The 20,972-nt window shown below is 43.0% G+C and overlaps 1 protein-coding gene across 3 annotated transcripts in view; it reads right to left on the bottom strand.

Annotated features, from left to right (window-relative positions):
* Positions 1-14,895, bottom strand: part of ZBTB5 (zinc finger and BTB domain containing 5) — a 28,052-nt gene extending 13,157 nt beyond the window's left edge. Inside the window, exon 1 of one of the 3 annotated variants that reach the window (XM_053568615.1) lies at positions 14,659-14,895. The gene's annotated coding sequence lies outside the window, so the exon portion shown is untranslated. Of the gene's footprint in view, positions 1-13,367; positions 14,613-14,658 lie in introns of those variants that run through there. The other 2 variants (XM_053568632.1, XM_053568624.1) reach the window with 2 other exon arrangements.
* Between the last annotated feature and the right edge of the window lie 6,077 nt (positions 14,896-20,972).

Genomic DNA, 20,972 nt, shown 5'->3' with positions numbered 1-20,972 from the left:
ACAAGAGTTAATGTGGTCTTTGTTTTGAACCTTCATGTATAAAACTGTGATTTTTGGAAATGGAGGAACAGAACAGTCTTTTGGAGAGGCTACTCATACTATTCTCCCAAACCACTGGCTTTCTGACCAAGTTCGATGGACCTATCCCTGTCTCTGCATATTGGCTGACAGGCAGCCAGACCGGCCACCGGACCCTCTTCGCGGGGTAACAAGCACTGAGGGTGACCATTTTGGCCTGAGAAAAAGATAGTGTCTTGATGATATCCAGACCCTGGGAGCCAGCCGTGACTGAAGTTAGCATCACCCTAGGTCTAGAACTTCTTGTTTCATCGACCAATGGATTCCCCCTTTTACTTTAACCTGGTTCAAGCTGGATCTCTGCTGAACAGGCAAACATAAGGTTCAAATTACATCTCCCAGAAAAAAATCTAAATAACATAGCTACCGCAAAACCTTTAAAACCTTTTTGGATCTAGAAGGCGTATTTTAAAAATTCAGGTAGTCTGGGACATAAAAATTTGCTACTCTGCTCTGATGAAAGGGAATCATGACTCAAGATCATTCTTATTCAAAACTCTTAAGCAATTCTTAGCAATGTCAAAAGTCCATCCTTTTTAGCCTCAAGAAAGGCAGTTTACCCAAAGCTGCCCGTAGGAAGCCTTCCAGCTAAGAAAGCTTCAAGTTTCTTCAAAAAGCTGCCAAATGTAAGTCTATATAGCTAGAGATGTGGCATGCAATCTACCAATTTGAGGGCAAGGGGTGGCTATTTAACTGAGGACAGCTGCAAAAAGAGACCACTGACCCACTAAGGGAGAAAAGAGGCCAGCAGCTTGGAGCCATGTAGTGGTGGGGCTACCCAGCCCAGGAAATCTCAACAGCCCATAAAGGTACTTGCATATTTGGTTTAAAAATTAATTCATCTTATGTTTTGAATTTGCTTACTTTGTTGAAGGATAAGTGCCATGGATCATAGATTTGTATGGCATAACATTAACTGTCATAGGTGCTTAGTAGAAATCAGACAGACATAAATAACCATCTTACAAAGTAGAAAGCATTTTGCCACATAAGTGACGTATACTCAGTGGCTCGGAGTAGGCAAGATCATTTCCAATGCTTCATGGTGGCACAAACAACAGAGCTAGGTCTTGGTTTGGATTTGGACAAACTGAGAAGAAAAATACATTCTAGACTGAGGTAAAGATGTATGGGAGGTTAAGGTGGGAGAAGCAATGTACCCAGGTTGGCTAGAAAGGATGTATTCAATAGTGAATTCTCATAACCGATGTTATGATTACTTCAACTCATCAGAAGGGTTAGCCATAAGGCACACAATGTTGGACCAAAGACTATCATCACTTTCTAGTTAATTTTCATAAAAATTAAAAATTTTTTAAGTTTGGCTCGGTGCCTGTAGCTGAGTGCATAGGGCGCCAGCCACATACACGGAAGTTGGCAGGGTTGAGCCCAGCCAGGGCCTGCTCAACATCAGTGACAACTGCAACCAAAAAACAACCGGGCATTGTGGTGGGTGCCTGTAGCCCCAGCTACTTGGAAGACTGAGGCAAGAGAATCGCTTAAACCCAAGAGTTTGAGGTTGCTGTGAGCTGTGACACCACAGCACTCTACCGAGGGCGAGACAGTAAGACTGTCTCAAAAAAAAAAAAAAATTTTTTTTTAAAGTACGGATATCAGCCTTAATTCTTGGTTATAGCAACAGAAACTGATCCTAGTTAAGCATAAAAGTAATCTACTGATCACAGAATTGATGCGAAGGATGGACAACTCAGGCTCAGCTGGGCAGAAACTAAGCCAGGCAGCAGGAACTGTCTTGCCAGGATGCTGTCTCTGACATCCATGATGGGCACAGACATTACTACCTGAATGCTGACTCCACCGAGTACCTAGGATCCCCTGCCCTACACTGTTGTTACTAAGTCTTGGCTCTTGAGTACATGTTTTATAAACAGTATGTGTGATGAAATGGGAAGTACATCTGAAGTAAGAGTGCTGCATTCTGAAATACAATGTAGCCTTCAGGAAAAGCACTTGTGTATTTTTAATTTTTTTTTTCAATTGTGAATTTTTGAATTGTGAGTTCAACTAACCCCTTTTCTCATGGGACACAATTTTTACTTGAAAGAATGAAACGACAAGCTATGGTAATTTAGAGTTGAGTATTGAGCAGACTTCTTCTTGAATATCAATGAAGTAAGCCTGTCATTTTAAAGAAAACATACAGTACTTCTTACCAACATTAAAATGTGAGTTTTCAGGTAAAAATCAGAATTTTGGAAAATTGGTACCTGTCACCATGAGCTTGACAGCTTCTAAATGAGCCAACATTTCTGATGAGATCATTGGTGATAATAATGAAATGTGATTTTAAATATTGTATAGTAAATGTGCCGTTTGGTAGTTGTGCATAACTCGCTAAAATCAGTATTTCCTAAATAACCATGTAACCTTGTAACAATAATGTTGCAAATTAAGACATATGTAAAAAAAATTCACTCAAGGTTCAAGATACAAATTAATGTATTTTAGTGCAACAGAATATGAAAAGTTCATTGACAGATTTCAGATTCCACATCACAAATAACCACTTAAGAAAATACCACTTGTGCAGCTTTGGTATAATATATAGAGAATATGCAAAATTATCTAACAAAGCTATTAAAATACTCCTCCCTTTTCCAATTATATTACCTGTATGATGCTCGGTTTTCTCGCTATACTTTAATTAAAATGTCGTATCACAACAAATTCAACGCAGAAGTAGGTATAAGAATGCAGCTGTCTTCCATTAAACTAGTTACTAGAAATTAGAGAGATCTCCAAAGAATGTAAAACAATGCCACTTTGAGCATTCCCTGTGTCCACGGCCGCTCACATTCCTAATCTTAGCACTTTGGGAGGCCAAAGTGGGAGAACTGCTTGAGGCCAGGAGTTCAAGACCAGCCTGAGTGACATAGCAAAACTCTTCTCTACAAAAAATATAAAAATTAACCAGTCATGGTGGCATATGCCTGTAGTCCCAGTAACTCAGAGGCTGAGGTAGGAGGATCTCTTGAGCCCATGAATTTGAGGTTGTAGTGAGCTCTTATGACATCACTAAATTCTAGGTCAGGCAACAGAGTGAGACTCTATCTCACAGAAAGACAAAAACAACACCCCACCCCACCCCCCCAAAAAAAAAAACAATACTATTCTGAAAGAAGCCAAGGTTCCTTGGAAAATAGCTGATTTCTAGAACTGGGCAGGAAATATACTATAAGCCTGGTGTTATCTTATTGTATCACAAGTAAGGAAGCCTGGCTCGGCACCTGTAGCACAGTAGTTACCATGCCAGCCACATACACAGAGGATGGCAGGTTCAAACCCGGCCTGAGCCAGCTAATCAACTGCAAAAAAAAATAGCTGGGCATTGTGGCAGGTGCTGGTAGTCCCAGCTACTTGGAAAGCTAAGGCAAGAGAATCGCTTAAGCCCAAGAGTTTGAGGTTGCTGTGAACTGTGACACCACGGCACTCTACCAAGGGTGACATAGTGAGACTCTGTCTCAAAAGAAAAAATAGAAAGGAAGCCCTTTCAAAAAAAAAAAAAAAAAGCCACAAACCCTTGAAAATGAGATTATGTGAAAGGGATACAGGTACCAAAAGGAGAATGCTGTCCCAATGGCCAAAGCTGGAATAATCTAAGCAAAAATAAATGCATAAATTAGTATTGGATTATAATCTAAAGTAAAAAATAAATATCCATGGGTACATACTGGTATAAATAATTAAATAAACAGAGGAGACAAATCTCCCATGCAAAAGAATTACAAATAATTTATGCAAATACTCTGCCCTCAAGGAAGTAGTACACAATTCCCCACTCTGGAAGTGTAGACTGTGCATAATGACTTCCTCCCTCCCTTCCTTCCTGGAAAGGGAAAGAAAGAGAGAAGTTTAAAGTGCAGAAATCTGACAAATATGTCAGGCGCGCTGGCTCATGCCTGCAATTCCAGCACTCTGGGAGGCGGAGGCAGGTGGATTGTTTGAGCTTAGGAGTTTAAAACCAGCCTGAGCAAGAGCAAGACCCCAGCTCCATTAAAAATAGAAAAACATGGGCAGCGCCTGTGGCTCAGTGAGTAGGCGCCAGCCCCATATACCGAGGATGGTTCAAACCCGGCCCCAGCCAAACTGCAACAAAAAAATAGCTGGACGTTGAGGCAGGCGCCTGTAGTCCCAGCTACTCGGGAACCTGAGGCAAGAGAATCACCTAAGCCCAGGAGTTGGAGGTTGCTGTGAGCTGTGTGACGCCATGGCACTCTACCGAGGGTGATAAAGTGAGACTCTGTCTCTAAAAAAATAAATAAATAAATAAAAATAAAAATAGAAAAACTATATGGGCATAGTGGCACATGCTTTTAGCCCTAGCTACTTGGGAGGCTGAGGCAAGAGGATTGCTTAAGCCCAAGCATTTGAGATTGCTGTGAGCTATGATGCCACAGCACTCTACCCAGGGTGACAGAGTGAGACAATGTCTCAAAAAAACAAAACAATACACACACACAAACAAAAGAAAGGAATCTGATAAACTGTCTCAGCCAGGAGACAAAGGTCAGCATCAAGGATTGTAAGTCATGTTGACAATATGCATGTTAGTATGGATCACATATTCATGTGATAAAGGCACTTTACTGCCATGTTCTTTTCCCCCAAACCCCAGTCTAATCACGAGAAAAACATCAAGCAAATCCAAGTGTGGGACATTCTACAAATTACCTGACAAGGCCAAGTGTGGTGACTCATGCCTGTAATCTTAGCACTCTTGGAAAGCTGAGGTGGAAGGACTGCTGGAGCTCAGGCGTTTGAGACCAGCTTGAGAAAGAGCAAGACGCCATCTCTACTAAAAATAGAAAAAATTAGCCAGGCATTGTGGTGCATGCCTGTAGCCCCAGGTATCTGGGAGGCAGAGGCAGGAGGATCACTTGAGTCCAGGAGTTTGAGGTTGCTGTGTCTAGCCTGGGGCAACATAGTAAGACTCTGTCTTAAAAATCCCAAATAAACAACAACAGAAAAATACACCTGATCAGGACTCTATCCAAGTCATCAAAAACAAGGAAAATGTAAGAAACCACATCATAGCCAAAAGGAGCCTAAAGAGACACGATGACTAAATGTAATGCGCTACCTGGATGGGATCTTAGAACAGAAAATGACATTAAAGTAAAACCTAGGAAAGGCCAGGCATGGTGGCTCATGCCTGTTATCCTAGCACTCTGAGAGGCTGAGGTGGGTAGACTGCCCAGAGGTCACAGGTTCAAGACCAGCCTGAGCCAGAGTGAGACCTCGTCTGTAAAAAATAGCTGGGCATTATGGTGGGCGCCTGTAGTCCTAGCTACTTGGGAGGCTGAGGCAAGAGAATTACTTGAGCCCAGGAGTTGGAGGTTGCTGTGAGGTGTGACATTACGGCACTCTACCAAGGGTGACTAAGACTCTGTCTCAAAAAAAAAAAAAAAAACCCTAGAGAAATATGAATAAAGACTGGACTTTATGGCTCAGCGGTTAGGGTGCCAGCCACATACACCAGAGCTGGAGGGTTCGAACCCAGGCCCAGTCAGGCCTGCCAAACAATGAGAACTCCAACCAAAAAATAGCCGGGTGTTGTGGCGGGCGCCTGGAGTCCCAGCTACTTGGGAGGCTGAGACAAGAGAAGCCCAAGAGTTGAAGGTTGCTATGAGCTGTGATGCCATGGCACTCTACTGGGAAACATAGTGAAACTCTGTCTTAAAAAAAAAATAAAATAAAATAAAAAAGACTGGACTTTAATTAGTAATAATGTATCAAATTGGTTTATCAATTATAACAAAGGTACCATAGTAATGTAAGATAGTGAAATTGGGTGTGGGTATATGGAAACTCTCTGTACTATCTTCACAATTTTTCTGTAAATCTAAAATGTAAAGTTTATGGCTCGGCACCCATAGCTCAGTGAGTAGGGCGCCAGCCACATACACCAAGGCTGGTGGGTTCGAGCCTGGCCGGACCTGCTAAACAACAACTGCAACCAAAATAGCTGGGCATTGTGGTGGGCACCTGTAGTCCTAGCTACTTGGGAGGCTGAGGCAAGAGAATCGCTTAAGCCCAAGAGATGAAGTTGCTGTGAGCTGTGATGCCATAGCACTGTACTGAGGGGGACATAATGAGACTGTCTCAAAAAAAATAAAAATAAATAAATAATAAAGTTTATTTTTAAAAAACAATACTTTCTTCACTGATTTTGTTTTCTCATAACAATGTTATTTATGTTCACATATTATGGGTTTATTATATTTAATGAATAAATACAATACTTAAAATTTTTCTCAAATTTTAATTTTTTTTTTTTGAGTAAGAGTCTCACTCTGTTGTCCAGGTTAGAATGCCATGGCATCAGCCTAGCTCACAGCAACCTAGCTCAACTCCTGAGCTCAAGTGATCCTCCTACCTCAGCCTTCCAGAGTGCTAGAATTATAGGTGCGAGCTAGCACACCTGGCCTCAAATTTTAACTTCTAATAAAGCTCTTTAGAGCTATCAATTATTTTTTTTTTAGAGACAGAGTCTCACTCGGTTGCCCTTGGTAGAGTGCTGTAGCATCATAGCTCACAGCAACTTCCAGCTCTTGGGCCTAGGTGATTCTCTTGCCTTAGCCTCCTGAGTAGCCGGGACTATAGGCACCCGCCACAACACCAGCTATTTTTTGTTACAGTTTGACCAAGGCGGGCTTTGAACCTACCACCCTTGGTATATGGGGCCGGTGCCCTACTCACTGAGCCACAGGAGCTGCCCTAGAGCTATCAATAATTTTTAATGTATAAAGGAGTCCCAAGGCCAAAAAGTCTAAAAAACAAGTAGATAAGTTTTGCATAGACAGAAAAATTCATTCATGGAACATCTCATTCTTCAAAAATATAGAATGAGATTTTAGTATAAAAGCTGCCTTCAATTTATACATATTTTGAACTACTTGAGTTTGTGAGATAAAGTGCCTAGCATTTTCCCAGCAATACTATTATCTTCCAGGATCATTCAGCAAGCATCCTTTTAACCTGCCATGGCTCACTGTCACAGTAAACTGTCAAAGCACCAAGACTATGTAACACTGTACTGAAGAAGACAGGGTGAAATAACTACTCAGAACCAGGTTCTGTAGGTATTTTACACATTATCTATTATGGATGACCGTCAAACACTGACTGACTGTCTACTCATGTCTAGGGCTAGCATTACCCAGTGATTCAGTAAGTGAATCTGGGTCCAACTACCATACCTACTTTGCTGTAATGGGAGCAACCCCCAACCAGACATAGGCTGGGTGGTTGAGAAGACAAACACGGAAGAGACAGTATGTAGTTCTGAGTGTGAACAAGGGCTAGGAATAAAGATGAGGGGATTGGAGGGAGTAAAGGGATGGAGCTGAAAAGCAAGGACAGGGTTAAGGATTGGAGGTGAGAATGAAAAGACAGTTATGTAAAATAACAAAGGGAATGAAAATTAGAGGGAAGACTCTGGAAAGATAGCAGGAGGGATTTTTCTTTCTTTTTTTTTTTTGAGACAGAGCCTCAAGCTGTTGCCCTGGGTAGAGTGCCCATGGCATCACAGCTCACAGAAACCTCCAACTCCCAGGCTCAAGCAATTCTCAGCAGGGGGGATTTTTCTTCTCCCCTTTTACTCAAATCCTCACTTGCTGCCAATGCCACATGCTACCACCACAGACCACACTGCCAAGCCTCATCACTGTCAAAGGACTTCATTTCAGAAGGTCAGGATGCAGAATGAATTTTATCTTCTCCCACTATCTCTTGACATTGGCTCCTTCTCAACCATACCTTCTATTAGGCAAGGATGAGAACTTCAGGAAGAAGGGGAGCATGATAAAATCCTTTTTGGCAGTAGGCTCACCTTTTACAATATTCTGCCCAAATCTGGGGCAGGGGATAGTCTATCAGGAGAATGGCTCACCAGTAGAATGCTATCTGAAAGACCAACACACCCAAGCAGTCAGTTACAAATAGAGACTGAAAGCGCTACATTTATACTTCAAAATCATTTAAGACAAATCTCCCTGCTTTATGATATCTAGAATTTAATACTTGCACTTAACTGCCTAGAAATTTCCTTTACTTGGGTACTATATTTTTCTAAATTTTAAATTAATAAATAGCCAATTAGTTGACTATTTAGCTAAAAGAACACCTTTAGCCAATTAAAATTCTCAAAACCAGATAAGCTTCACAAAGTTATCCGAAAGTCTATAGAAACCCAACCTTTAATGCCTTCTTTACCTGCTTATAAATCTGAAAACATATTTTAATATGTTTAAATATACTTCCCTCAATTACCTGCAACATATTGCTAGCCAGCAATCCCAGTTACTCCCCAAAACCTTTCTCAACAATTTCGAAAAGTATCTTTCATTGCCTTTTATCTGTGACAAATCAAGAACTTATTTTTGGGCGGTACCTGTGGCTCAGTGGCTAGGGTGCCGGCCCCGTACACCAAGGGTGGCATGTTCAAACCCCGCCCCGGCCAAACTGCAACAAAAAAATGGCCGGCGTTGTGGCGGGCGCCTGTAATCCCAGCTACTTGGGAGGTTGAGGCAAAAGAATCGCCTAAGCCCAGGAGTTGGAGGTTGCTGTGAGCTGTGTGATGCCACTGTGAGCTGTGTGATGCCACGGCACTCCACTGAGGGCAATTAAGTGAGACTCTGTCTCTACAAAAAGAAAAAAAAAAAAGATGGGGGCAAGACATGATTGCAAGAGGGACTTTACCTAACAATTGTAATCAGTGTAACTGGCTTATTGTACCCTCAATGAATCCCCAACAATAAAAAAAAAAAAAAAAAAGAAACTTATTTTGGAGGGCGGTACCTGTGGCTCAGTGAGTAGAGCACCAGCCCCATATGCTGAGGGTGGCAGGTTCAAACCCAGCCGCGTTCAAACTACAACCAAACAGCCAGGCGTTGTGGCGGGTGCTTGTGGTCCCAACTACTCGGGAAGCTGAGCCTGAGAATCGCCTAAGCCCAAGAGCTGGAGGTTGCTGTGAGCTATGATGCCACACCACTCTACTGAGGGTGACAAAGTGAGACTCTGTCTCTAAAAAAAAAAGAAAAGAAACGAAACTTAGTTTTTTTTTTTTCTGGATATAAAAGTTTTTTGTTTTGTTTTTTTGCAGTTTTTGGCCAAGGCCTGGTTGGAACCCACCACCACTGGTACATGGGGCTGGCGCCCTACTCCTTTGAGCCACATGTGCCATCCAAAAGCATACGTTTATTTTATATTTTAGAAGGGAGGGAGAGAGAGAAAGGAAGAGATGGAAAAGGAGAAGGAAGAAACAGCTTGGCATCTCCAAGAAAAAAAGAAATAATGCCCACCCTCAAGGAAACTTATTTCTTAATTTAAAAAAACCCTAAGCTTGGCTCGGTGCCTGTAGCTCAAGCAGTTGAGGCGCCAGCCACATACACCCTGAGCTGGCGGGTTCGAATCCAGCCCAGGCCCGCCAAACAATGATGGCTGCAAACAAAAAATAGCTGGGTTTTGTGGCAGGTGCCTGTAGTCCCAGCTACTTGGGAGGCTGAGGCAGGAGAATCGCTTGAGCCCAGGAGTTTGAGATTGCTGTGACCTGTGATGCCATGGCACTCTACCCAGGGTGACAGCTTGAGGCTCTGTCTCACACACATACACACACACACACACACACAAAACCCTAAACTTCTATGCAGCAGAAAGGCATACCAAAGCACTAGACACACTATTGTCATGGTGCCTTTCCAGTAAAGACGAAAAATGGGTTTAATCCTTTCCTTACATAGGCAGTCCAAGTTACAAACATACAACTTACACTTATGAACAGAAGCTATTACAGGTAATATGTAAATGTACCAGTTCCAACTTACATACAAATTTAACTTAAGAACATGTAGAAACTATCTCCTCCGTAACCTGGAGACTGCCTGTACCAAGTTTACATTCAAAGCAGTATATTTCTCCACTTCTCAATCATGTCTAACCAGTAGTGCTCAGCAAGTGACCCATACTTGATCTGCTGAGTTGCTTTTAATCATGTATTCAAAATAAAATACAATGTATGTTTTAGATTTTTGTACTATTTCTGAGTTCCTCTCACTACACAAGCCCCAAATAATGGGTTTTCTTTTCCCTGCCCTCTTTCCTCAAATCTCCTTTGTAGAAGAGACTAAAACATAAGGACTTATAAAGGTGAAAACCCTGAATTTTTAGAGGAAGCTGGCTGGGTGGATTTTAAATTATAATTGACTAATTAAGATATACTGAAAAAGGCTCGGCGCCTGTGGCTCAAGCGGCTAAGACGCCAGCCACATACACCTGAGCTGGAGGGTTCGAATCCAGCCCGGGCCCGCCAAACAACAATGACGGCTGCAAGCAAAAAATAGCCAGGCATGTGGTGGGTGCCTATGGTCCCAGCTACTTGGGAGGCGGAGGCAGGAGAATCACTTGAGCCCAGGACTCTGAGGTTGCTGTGAGTTGTGATGTCACAGTACTCTACCCAGGGGACAGCTTGAGGCTCTGTCTCAAAAAAAAAAATTAAAAAAAACAAAAAGGTATACCGAAAAATCTATTACACCATGTTAACAATACCTCAGACAGGAAAAACAAAGTGGGGGCAGGGGGAATTTATCCTAATCTTTTTAAGCCTAAGAAGTTGGAAATAAAACATTTGTAAACCTGTTATCACATATTCAAAGGTAACAGACTATGAAGTATAATTTCCAAAGGTAGACTCAGCTTTAAAATTTGTAAAACAAACATTTTGTTAATTTCCACTTACATAAAGAAAAATATCACTCTTAATAGGCTTCCTTTCAATAACAAATTTCCTCCAGAATACAACAGCAAATTTGGAAAATTCACTAGTTAAAACAGTTTTTTAATTATTCTAAATTTCATTTTGTTAATGAAATTAATGAAATATAACACACCAATGATTAAGAAGGAAAATTGTCTACCAATAATAACCTTGGTTACTAAGAATCTATGCATAGGTACTTTTTTTTTTTTTTTTTGAGACAGAGCCTCAAGCCATCACCTTGGGTAGAGAGCTGTGACATCACAGCTCACAGCAACCTCCAACTCCTGGGCTCTAGAGACTCTCCTGCCTCCACCTCCCAAATAGCTGGGATTACAGGCGCCTACCATAACACCTGGCTATTTTTTGGTTGCAGCCGTCATTGTTGTTTGGCGGGCCTGGGCTGGATTGGAACCCACCAGCTCAGGTGTATGTGGCTGGTGCCTTAGCTGCTGGAGCCACAGGTGCCGAGCCAGCTACAATATTTTTATATAATGAAGTCAATACTCCAACATAATTCTTAATCTGAGTTGTCAATAAGATAAATCAAAGCTTTTAGCAAATACATTTATAATTAATTTTTGTGTACAATTAATTAAAAAGGTGAAAGGCACTCCCTGAAACCAGATTTTGAGATTAAAAGCCACTATATAGTGGTAAAATGACAAAAATAACTGTAAAGAGCAATAGTTCACTCAAAAATAGCTGGCCCTTTAACATATGCATTTACTTCATATGCAGACAAAAGGTACATTGTAGTATACATGCTATGCTAACAAAACTGGCTCTACTAGACAACACCCGTATTTGAAAAATATCAACTACATTAAAAGAAGAATCATATACTTAATACTAACAGAGGGGAAAAGTATTTACAGTTAATTTACATTTTAGAAAATAAAAGCTGAACATTAACAGGGAATACCTTGGGTTGTTTTTTTTTTCCATTTCGAAGGAGAATTTGAGGCAGATTCAAGATTCTGTTAGCACTATAGCAGGTTTTGTCAATCTCACTCAACACAAGATATTTTTCAGTCTCCAATTCCATATAATTCACCCTAAGTACTTTTTTTGGCAGTTTTTGGCCGGGGCAGGTTTGAACCCACTACCTCTGGTATATAGAGCTGGCACCCTACTCCTTCCATAGGCACCGCCCAGTATTTCTTGAGACGGGTCTCATTCTGTTGCCTGGGCTAGAATGCAGTGGTGTCATAATAGCTCGTTGCAACCTCAAACTCCTGGTCTGAAACCTTAGTCTCCCCAGCAGCTGAGACTACATGTGCACCCCACCACACCCAGCTAATTAAAAAAAAAAAAAAATTGTAGAGACAAGGTTTTGTCATTGCCCAGGCTGGTCTTGAATTCCTGGGCTCATGCAATCCTCCTTCCTCAGCTTCCTGACTAGCTAGGATTATAGGGGTGCTGCTATGACTGCCTAGATTTTTAAAAATTTTTATATAGAGACAGGCATCTTGCTATGTTGCCCAGGCTGGTCTCCTAGCCTCAAAATCCTCTTGCCTCAGCCTCCCAGTCCAGTCCAATTACAGGCTTGTTACCCTGTCTTATGCTAAGTACATTAAATTCTAGAACATTCACACAAATTTGGGTATCCAAATTTTTTTTTTTTGAGACAGAGCCTTAAGCTGTTGCCCTGGGTAGAGTGCTGTGGCGTCACAGCTCACAGCAACCTCCAATTCCTGGGCTCAAGTGATTCTTCTGCCTCCGCTTCCCAAGTAGCTGGGACTACAGGCCCTGCCACAACACCCGGCTATTTCTTGGTTGTAATTGTCAGTGTTGTTTGGCAGGCCCAGGCTGGATTTGAACCCACCAGCTCAGGTGTATGTGGCTGGCACCTTAGCCACTTGAGCCGAGCCCAAATTAGTTTTTTTATTATTTCCAGTTCTTGTGACCGTCTTTTTTCTTTCATTCTTTTTTTTTTTTTTTTGAGACAGAGTTTCACTTTGTTGCTCTGGGTAGAATGTCATAGCATCATCATAGCTTACAACAAACTTAAACTCTTGGGCTTAAGCGATCCTCTTCCCTCAGCCTCCGGAGGCACCCACAATGCCCAGCTAGTTTTTCTGCTTTTAGTAAAGATGGGGTTTTCCTCTTTCTCAGGCTGGTCTCAAATTCCTGAGTTCAAGCAATCCAGCTGCCTTGGCCTCCCAAAATGCTAGGATTATAGGCATGAGCCACCACAGGCTCACAGTTTTGTAACAAAGTCTCTTTTGAAGGTGCTGACCCTAGGTATGTGAGAAAACACCCCACTACAAGATGTTTTTCCTCCAAATCTTATCCCTTTCAGAATTTTGCTAGAGACACATCAATTAACCAGAATCCAGACTGCCAGCATCATCCCCAGCTAAATAAGTTCTATTTTCACACAACTTTTAGGAGGAAAAAGGCAAATCTCCATAAAACAAGTTAACTTCAGAACTCTTCAAAAATCCTGGTCAATGTGTTCCACAAAACCCAAGGGCTCAGAACAGCTTCCCACCCAATGAGTCAGACTTACCTGTTAAGGGTCACCAAGCAGGCGGCAGTGGCCAGGTCAGTCTTCCCAAGTTTATTGAGATTTCCAGAAGGGTTATAGTAATACTGGAAGGCCTGGTTTAGGGACTTTTCTCTAAAATTCTTTCTCTTTCCCCCATCTCATCTCTTCCCTCTTCACTCTTTCAGCTTACTGCCAACCACCCTCACCATAGAAATGACAAGACTTGAGGCAAATAAAAAAACGGGTTGTCCAGAAAAACCACGAGGAACCTAGCCCACCTTTTATCTAAAAAGTTATCTAAAGTACAACAGCCCAGACAAGGACAACAAATCACTAACGATGGCTAAGGCACAGCATTCTCTTCAATCTCTAAAAAAAGATCCAAATGTGTATAACATCTTTTACTTTATACGACTGGAAAACATATTAATATATTTTGGAAATTTTTTTGCTTCAATTCTTGGAGGTGAAGTTTCTTCTGTTTATTCAAATTAATAAGAAACAGAGCACACTACTTAGTAATCAAGACATTAATGTACCCTTATCTAAAATTTTCCTTGCAAATTAAATACTTAGGATTTGTCTTCTACTCAGAAATTAGCTTCTATAATACCTTCCACCGTGCCAGAATGCAGACTGTCTTAATAATAAATGGCTATTTTCAAAGAAAAGGCTATCAACTCCCGTTAACTCACTGCCTTTTATTAGTATTTATGTACAAATCTGTATGTCCTCAATGTCTTACCACCGTGTCCTCCGCACGAAGCCTGGAAGTAGAGGGCATTCGATAAAAGCCTATTAGACACTTTAGTCCCCTCATAACAAGTTGGGGCATTCCAAAACACTGACTCCATCCCTCCAGGATCTACCGCCGGCTCCCTACAGTAGACCGTTCGTGGCCTTGCTCTAGTGAAATAAAACCTTGTCGCTCAAGACCCAGGATGGGAGTAAGGAAGCTATCCGATCTCACCCCGCAGGGCAGCAGATCCGCTATTCATCTTGCCAGGCCTTTCCCACCCCATACCAGGCCGAGATTCTGCACGGGTACCAGCCCCCGCCCCACCCCGCAGACAGACAGCCTGGCGTCGGGACACAGGGAACGCCTGCGCAGAAGAATTAGCCTCCCACCCGTGTGGCCTCTGGGCTCGGAAGGGTAACAATAACCCCTCAGAAAGACGCAGGGTAGACTGGGGCCACCAGTACACGTCCGCGCGCTCCGTAACGCCTTGGCTCGACCCTGGTGCTCAACCGTCTCCATGTGAGCGCGCCCGCGCGCGCACCACCACCACTCTGCCGTACAGTGTATCCTCACCTGAGCTGGGCTCCGCCCCCCTCCTCCTTGCTAAAGGAGGCGGTGACCCTTCTCCGATCCAACCGGACAGTGTCAGAGGAGGTGGGAATGTCCAGACCGGTGTCTCCGAGTTGGGACTTCCTCCCCCTTCCGCCCACCCCCCACCCACCCCTCCTCTAGTCACTTAGCACCTTCTGCCCGTCGACCGCAGTACTCTGGGAACACGGCAGTCGCGGCAGACAAACGGAAGTGACGCAAGGTAAGCTCGATTGCTCCGCTCCATTCCTCCTCCCGGGTTTCAACCAATCATCAAAGTAGTGGGCGGGGCTAGTCGGGAATACAGCCAGCTGGGGCGCGGAACCCGGAGGAACTTACTCGGGCCCCCAGAAAACTGGCCAATCCACGGTCCCAGGAGCCTGGTTATGTTTACTACCGACTGAATTAGTGAGCTTTCTGACCAATCAGCGTTTGCCTTACAACACGTAAACCTGCTATTGAACGCCTTTTAAGGCGGGATTTATCACTAAACTGCTCTAGGTTTGGACTATCGAAAAACTACTGTTTGGTACAGCCAATCAAAACCCATTGTGGTTGAGGCAAGAGGGTTTTCCGCCTAATTCCTCCAATCACAATCACGACTGCCTGAGGTCTAGGCGCGCCCCGGGCGGACAGTCCATCTTGCCATTGGTTGGTCCTGTGGGCGTTCCGTACCCTCATAGCCCCCCGGCCCTTCAGATCCCTGGGCCCGTGTCTGAAATAGGCTCTTTTCGTGGAACCCATAGATCCGTGGGATCATTGGTTCAACTCGCACCTCTCAGGTGTTGAAAAAGATTCCACGAAGCTGTCTACGTCGAATTAGGCCAAAATCCAGGCTAAAAACGGTGAATATAAACGCCATCTATTTAATGACAGGTCGGAACCGCCGCAGTTCCCGTCTAGCTGATGGTGCTTCTGGAAACGCCGGAGTCGGGGTAGCTGGCCTGGACTTCCTACTCTGGCGCTTGGCTCCGCACTCTGTGCCTCAAGTCAAATAAGCTTGCAGACTCCAGGTCCAAGTTTATAATCACCTCCCTGCAAAAAAAAGGAAGTCTCTAATGTGGAAGGGTCGCGCGCGGATCAAGGAATGCAGTCGTAAAAGACCAAGTTCCTGGGTGCACGTTCAGATGAAAAGCCCGAGCTGTTAGAGAGACTGGTCGTCTTGGTTCTCTGAGAGCGCAGGGCGCTGGGGCCAGCGAAAGACGTCTTCCTGCCTGGAGTGAAGTAGAGAAGAAGGTTATCTTCTCCTGCGCAGCTGTCCGGGAGCTCGACCTCTGAGTGGCTCTGGGGACAAAGGCAGACTCGGTCGGGGCTCGGTGTGATTGAAGACATGGGGGAACTCTTTCTAAAATGGAACCCTCCCCCCTTCAGAATTTAACACGCCCTATTATTACAGCTTATTCCGTCCCTTTAGAAGTTAACAGTTAGAAATGTTGCCCTTGGGTTTAGTTTTCTTTAAGGTCTTGGTAATGAATTGACCCCTGATGATCAATTCTGCTCATTAATATTCTCTGACATTTTATAACCCTCACACATATTTTGCCACCAGACTGGGGAGTCCAGTGAAAAAAATATGGAATGCTGACAGTAAGCTAGGTGTAGTATGAGAGAGCCTTTCCTGTATGGGGCTCTTCAATAATGCTGTGACCTAGATATTATCTCAAATTTACAGTCTGGGGCCAGGCACGCTGTGGTTCACGCCTGTAATCCTAGCACTCTAGGAGGCCAAAGTGGATGGATTGCTGGAGCTCAGGAGTTGGAGACCAGCCCCAGCAAGAGCGAGACCCATCTCTACTAAAAATTGAAAAATTAGAAGGGTGTCATGGCACACGCCTGTAGGCAGCTACTTGGGAGGCTGAGGCAAGGGGATCGCTTCAGCCGGAAAGTTTGTGGTTGCTGTGAGCCGTGATGCCATGGCACTCTACCCAGGGTGACAGCTTGAGACTCTGTCATTTTATTTATTTATTTATTTATTTATTAAAATAAAATAAAAATACTTTTAACCTCCAAAAAATTAACTGAGCTGTATACTTCTTATAATAAATGCACATATTGGAGAAGTTTGCCATATAGAACAAGGGAGGTGATGGATTCTCTCTGATGGGATCCCAGCCCAGAGCTAGATTATTGATCTGTGTGAAGCCCCATGGTATGACAAGGACCCAGATATACTACTGTACATCCAGCAGAGGTGACAAGAATGAGGAGGGACCTGGAAACTTAGGTGTATGAGGGATAGCTAAGAGACTGGGAGTTGCTGAAACAGGAGAGGAGTAGATAAATGGAAAGCATGACAGGAATGTTCAGGCTTTTGAAGGGTTTGGGGCAGAGGAATTGGTTGTGTTCTGCGTGGCCTTGTAGATCAGGACTGCAGCTGTAGAGGGAAGCTACAAAAGGCAGATTGGACTCATGTAAGGAAAAACCTGTTCAAGGTGAAAAGTCTGCCTTATAAGGAGTGAGCTGTATATGTGTAAGTATGCAAGCAGAGTCTGCGTCAGGGGTATGAAGCAAGGGAAAAGGAGAGAATAAGAGAGTGAGACAAACACAAAAAAAATGGAGAAAAGAAGAAAAAAGTGAGGCAGAGGTACAAGAAAGATGGAGAAGAAGCAGTTTTCAGAGTATAGGGTGAGTCATTGCAAACACACTGTGTGCCTTTTCAGGTTTTCATTAGCATTGTTCTGAAACACCAGCAGATGGAGGTATTACCCCAGGAAAGGAAGACTGCTTCCCTTCCTCCCTTCTCCCCTGACTTTAAAAATCAACCTTTTTTTTTCTTTCTTTCTTTTTTTGCAGTTTTTGGCCGGGGCTGGGTTTGAACTCACCACCTCTGGCATGTCAGGCGCCGCGCCCCCCTACCCCCAAAAAGAATCAACTTTTTTTTGCCCGGCACGGTGGTTCACACCTGTAATCCTAATACTTTGGGAGGCCGAGGCAAGTGGATTGCTTGAGCTCAGGAGTTTGAGACCGGCCTTAGCAAAAGCAAGACCCCCATCTCTACTAAATATAGAAAAACTAGCCAGGTGTAGTGGTGGCGTCGATAGTCCTAGCTACTCAGGAGGCTGAGGCAAGAGGATCTCTCAAGCCTAAGAGTTTGAGGTTGCTGTGAGCTATGATGCCATAGCACTCTACTCAGAGTGACTGAGTGAGACTGTCTCAAAAAGAAAAAAAAAAAATCAATTGTTTCTTCCCTGAAAAATAATGCTGAGAGAACGCCAGATAACTCTGAATTTCCAAACTAAATTTTCTTTTCCTTTTTTTTTTTTTTTTGAGACAGAGTCTCACTATGTTGCCCTTGGTAGAATGCCGTGGTGTCACAGTTCACAGCATTCAAACTCTTGGGCTTAAGCAATTCTCTTGCCTCAGCTTCCTGAGTAGCTGGGACTACAGGCGCCCACCACAACGCCCATCTATTTTTTTTTTTTTGCAGTTGTCATTGCAGTTGTCATTTATTTGTTGCAGTTGGTTAGCTGGCCTGGGCCTGGCTGGAACCCACCAGTCTTGGTGCACGTGGCTGGCTCTGTAAACACTGTGCTAAAGACACCAAGCCTTCCAAACTAAATTTTCAAACATTTATGGTAAATTCTGCCTGTGATTATCCACTATTTTAATCTAGAAAGGGCTACCACAGATTTTTGCATTTTGAATGCTGCCTATGTAGGGCTCCCTCTGTCCTACCTCATCCCAGTTATATACGCATGTATATGTACATAGTGTGTGTATGTGTATGTTTTAAATCACTGTTTAAATAACACACAGGGATATACTATGATCCCCTTACCAGCCATCTCACCATTAACACTTTGCTCACTGAAATAGAATCTCTATCACTTTGGATTCTTGCCAGTGGTAATTCTGGGAGTTTTTGCTCTTCGTAGGTGTGTGTTACACTTTACTCTTCTACCTAGGTACAAAGCAGCCAATTCTGGGGATTTTCACAGATTGTTTGGCAAAGATGTACCTTAAAATCAGTCTTGTGCAATAATGCTCCCCAAATTTCAAGACATGAATCACCTGCTAATTCTAATTTAGAAGATTTGACAGGGCTGGAGAGAATGCATTTCTAACAAGCTCCCAGGTGATGCAGATGCTACTGCTTTCACAGACCACATTTTGTGTAGCAAGGCCATACTATGTGTATATATGTTGATTTTTTTTTTATTATTTATCAAAAAGATCATGGCCCTTACATCATGAGGGGCCAAGACATTTCTCTCAAGAACTATACTTGGTTCCTTGTAGCTTTGTCACCCCTTAACTTTGATTCAACTGGTCATATTTTCATTCAGCCAATCAACATTTATAGAGTTTAGGGCGGCGCCTGTGGCTCAAGGAGTAGGGCTCCGGTCCCATATGCCAGAGGTGGCGGGTTCAAACCCAGCCCTGGCCAAAAATCACAAAAAAAAAAAAAAAAGAAGTACAGATTGTGAAAGATGAAAAAGGAAATAAAATAAAAAATAAAATAAAAAAACATTTATAGAGTTTATTATGTGTAAACCCCGTTGATTTTAACCGACATCACTAAGCATCTTTAGTTACAGTCTCTGTGCTATGTAGGCTTCCAAGATTAGTGATGATTCAGGCTTGTTCCTTGCCTTCTCACTCATTCACTCCAAATTTATTGAAGGTCTATTATGTCCAGGCACTTTTCCAGGAGTCAGAGATACAGCAGTTAACAAAACAAATATACATTTGTTTGCTTATTGTTTAATCTCAACATTGTTTACTGTTAACACTACATAAGTTTAGTGAGAAAAAAGATCAATGAGGGAGACAAAAAATTACACAGTTCTTTTTCTTCTTTTTCCTTCCTGAACATTTCAATCCAAAAGTCTTTAGGTGCAGTCAAGTAAGGTTGCCTTCCAGTCAGAGGAAGAGCTATGAACAGCTAAATGAAACTTGTGATTCTTTTTATTTATTTATTTTTTATTAAGTAATTTGTACATAGATCATAAATACATTTATGCCATTATGGGATTCAATGTGTTGATTATTTGTACAAATTGGAGTGGTTACATCCTACTAATCAACATAGGTTTCACCTCATTTACCTCATTACAGCATTAAGACATTTGTGTTCTACACCTGATAGGTCCAACTTGTACTTGCAAAAAACTTATGATTCTTTTTTTTTTTTTGTAGAGACAGAGTTTCACTTTATTGCCCTTGGTAGAGTGCCGTGGCGTCACACAGCTTACAGCAACCCCCAACTCCTGGGTTTAGGCAATTCTCCTGCCTCAGCCTCCCGAGTAGCTGGGACTACAGGCGCCCGCCACAACGCCCGGCTATTTTTTTGTTGCAGTTTGGCCGGGGCCGGGTTCGAACCGCCACCCTTGGTATATGGGGCCGGTGCCCTGTTCACTGAGCCACAGGCGCCGACAAAACTTATGATTCTTGATAGGCTCTTTTTGCTATAAAAACATTATTGGAGGCCTGGTACATTGGCTCATGACTATAATCCTAGTACTTTGGGGTGCTGATGAGAGAAGATCACTTGAGCTCAGGAGTTCAAGACCAGTATGAGTAAAAGTGAAACCCTGTTTCTACAAAAAAAATAGAAAAATTAGCAGGGCATGGTGGTGTGTGTCTGTAATCCCAGCTATTCAGGAGGCTGAGGAGGTAGGATTGCTTGAGCCCAGGAGTTTGGGATTGCAGTGAGCTATCATGAGGTCACTGCACTCCAGCCTGGGTGACAGAGCAAGATTCTGTCTCAAAAACATTACTGGCACAATTAGTGAATTTACATGGGGTGTGGTATATAATGTTAATTTTCTTTTTTTGTTGGCTATATTGTAGTTACTTAGGGAATGTCCTTGTCTATAGGAAATACCGTAATCTTCAGGGGTAATGGCATATCAGGTTGACAACTTACTCTAAATGGTTCATGGCAAAAAAATTCTTTGCACAATACTTCCAATGTTTCTATAAATTTGAGATTAGGTAATTATAAAAGTGTGGCAACCGAGGCAGGTGGATTGCCTGAGCTAATGAGTTTGAGCCTAGCTTGAGCAAGAGCGAGACCCCGTCTCTAAAAATAGCCGGGCATCGTGGCGGGCGCCTGTAGACCCAGCTACTTGGGAGGCTGAGGCAAGAGAATCGCTTGAGCCCAAGAGTTTAAGGTTGCTGTGAGCTGTGACGCTACGGCACTCTACCAAGGGCGGCATAGTCAGACTCTTGTCTAAAAAAAAAAAAAAAAGAAAGAAAGAAAGAAAAAGGGATCTGCAGGTGTTTGGAGCATTTTGAGTGTTGGGGGTCAGGAAACGGAGCGGGAAGGGAAATTGATTTGGTAAACAGAAGTAAGC

Source organism: Nycticebus coucang, chromosome 2 (assembly GCF_027406575.1).
Source record: "Nycticebus coucang isolate mNycCou1 chromosome 2, mNycCou1.pri, whole genome shotgun sequence".
In the NCBI taxonomy this organism is placed as follows: Eukaryota; Metazoa; Chordata; class Mammalia; order Primates; family Lorisidae; genus Nycticebus; species Nycticebus coucang.
This window is presented reverse-complemented; position numbering and strand designations above follow the sequence as displayed.